This window comes from Magallana gigas, chromosome 9 (assembly GCF_963853765.1).
Source record: "Magallana gigas chromosome 9, xbMagGiga1.1, whole genome shotgun sequence".
NCBI lineage: Eukaryota > Metazoa > Mollusca > Bivalvia > Ostreida > Ostreidae > Magallana > Magallana gigas.
In genome coordinates this window covers 38,173,012-38,175,822 of record NC_088861.1, presented here as the reverse complement: position 1 = coordinate 38,175,822, position 2,811 = coordinate 38,173,012, and the positions used below count along the sequence as shown (strand labels likewise).

Genomic DNA, 2,811 nt, shown 5'->3' with positions numbered 1-2,811 from the left:
TGTAATATATGTTGTATTGTATTAATTTTTAGCAAACATCTAACATATTGTTGATTTTCAATTGTTATTAATGTGGCCCCTTGACAATACTGAGGCCCCGTAATGGGTTCAAAGTTCAATGAAGGTTTATATATACTTTGTATTTAAGATCTTTTTTTAAAACTGAAACGCTCAGTTTGTGACATAAATATAAATTGATCATTTTACATAATTAAGGGGTGCAATGTTTAACATAGAACATAAAAAGAAATATTTAAAATATTTTCATTACAGGATCTTTTCTACTACATTGTCGTGATATTTTGTATACGACTCCAAAAAAACTTTTATCATCGCTATTGTTGCTTAGGTGACCGAGTTTTCATGTGGCCCAATGGGCCTGTTGTTTATGTTGTCGCTTGGGGGGGGGGGGGATATTGAATGTACAAGTAAATCCTGTCATTTAAATTTTATTGTATAATCAATCTGAACAGTTTTAGCATTTAACATGCTTTTTCCTAGAAAATTATAGAACAGACAGAAACAAACAAGTTGTCACACAGTTATGATAATGACAGCCCATAATAATTGTTATTTGCAGAAGTTGGCTTATAAATGTATTATGAGAATGATTATAATATGTCCGTTTTTTGTGGTTTCCTCCTATCATTAACATCCATATATGCGTTGTCAGATAATGTCCCACTATTTTCTGTAGATCTTATGCAGTGATAGTTTTCATGTTGGTGGGTTTAAATGTGCACACAAGTGTATATGAATCGTGTAATAAAATACACAGTGAGGCTTGTCAAATTGAACATGATCATACCGTGGCCCATTTTTTAAAAACGTGATATTTTAAACAGTCGATTACCTTTTTTTATAAAAATACAAGTAAGAAAGGGTTGTTAACAATAGAAAAGTCTTTAAACCAAAAATGACAATATATATTAAAAAGTATACAGATTAACTTACAAGTTCAAATAGCATAGACTTATAATTACCATCAAACATATGCATCTTAAACATTGACTTTTTATATTTGTTACAAGATGAGATATGCAAACGTATTACAGATTCTTACTTTTCACCCAACAACAAAACGTAGAACAATTTAGATCTACGTGTTTCATGTATACATGAATGTAAACAGAGTGCATCTTTTAAAAATACATTAACAACTTGTCAATTTGTACAGTATTTAACAAGTTATAAAAAAGTTTCACAATGACATTGAAATAATTGTTACTTTTCGGTTTTTAAGGAAAATCAAATCGTATTGAAATACATAAATTAACACGTTATGAATCGTTTAGTTTTAGTTTTGTTTTTGCATCTCCATGAAACGTTTACTGTTATTAGTATATTTTATGCAATCAACAAAACATAATCTAAAAAATTTCAATATCATTTAAATCACAAGGTACATCGTTTTTCTTTCAAAATTAATGATATAGAATATATATATATATATATATATATATATATATATATATATATATATATATATATATATATATATATATATATATTTATATATATACCTAACATATATCATTAATTCTAGACCGAGTTTTTACCTGTTGTTATTTGTGTATACCCTGTAGATACATCACTCATATTCTCGTCACAGTCACGATTACAGTCATTACTCTCTATAATAGTTGTCTTCACAGAAGATATCTTGTCTACAGCAAAAACAAGCAAACTTATTCAATCGATTTCCTTGTATAAAAGTTTGTTTCATTTCAAATTCATTAACCCATATGCACGACAAGCAATTTTCCTACCTGTTGTTTTTTGTGTACACCCTGTAGATACATCGCACATGTCCTTTTTACAGTCACAAAAATCTTGGCATCCGGGTCCATATGAAGGATAAGGACAAACAATTGTGCAATTTATCCCATGGTATCCTGGTATACATGCTAAAGTACAACAATTCAAGAAAATTACAAATAAAACTTAGTGGTGTATATCAAGATGTGTTAATAAGTATAATGTAAATATTACATATAATTAGCACCTATTTTTCTTAGAGACATATAATTTGAGCTTACATTCGCAACCGTTGTTTTTCTTACTCCAGAAATACCCAGGGCAACATCCTGTGATAGTCCTATTGAGATAGTAATACAAAAAGAAAATGATAAAATAAAAAGTTATATTAAGGAGACATCACAGCGGTGTTCAATAATATATCATCATAGTTGACATTGATTGACGGTAAATAAGTTGCTTACTCATTACACACTGCTTGCGATTCAACACCAATGCTTAAGATAACCAAATAAAACGCTGATAATATCAAGCTACAGAGGGATAAGCAATGATTCTCGACTTCAAACATCGCTACATGCTCTCATCGACACACAAAATTGAAAAATCCGGTAATATTGTGATATTATAACTATGCTGTATGCATTAATGAAGAGAACACTTCCTTCTTCCTTTATAGACTACAATGTGTTCATGTATCTAAAATTTACACAAGTCAAATGAAAGTATCGGTTTTTTTCTGTGCATGTACAATTCAGTTTTAGTTAAGTAACACAATGAAACCTTGTACCTTTTATAAGTATAGAAAAAAGATGTTAACAAAAGATGAAACATTTTTATATTAATAAAACCAGATAAAGCTTAATTGCAATGTTCTGTTAATTATCGTGATGCTAGCATTTGAAATTAATTGTTAGTTTTCAACTACAATTTTCTTTCAAAAAATAGATAAATCAAAGCAATTTTTGAAAGAATTTTAAAAGCTGAAAAAAGACAATAATAAAACATTTCAGCTTGTTACTTATTTTCAATTTTGTTGGTTTTTTGTTTTGT

At 28.6% G+C, this 2,811-nt stretch overlaps 1 long non-coding RNA gene across 1 annotated transcript; it reads right to left on the bottom strand.

Annotated features, from left to right (window-relative positions):
- Nucleotides 1-1,545: 1,545 nt before the first annotated feature.
- Nucleotides 1,546-2,362, bottom strand: LOC136271255 (uncharacterized). The gene is made up of 4 exons (XR_010709148.1): nt 2,223-2,362; nt 2,040-2,098; nt 1,770-1,907; nt 1,546-1,667 (listed from the first exon to the last, which is right to left on the bottom strand). It is a non-coding gene; the product is annotated as an uncharacterized lncRNA (long non-coding RNA).
- Between the last annotated feature and the right edge of the window lie 449 nt (nt 2,363-2,811).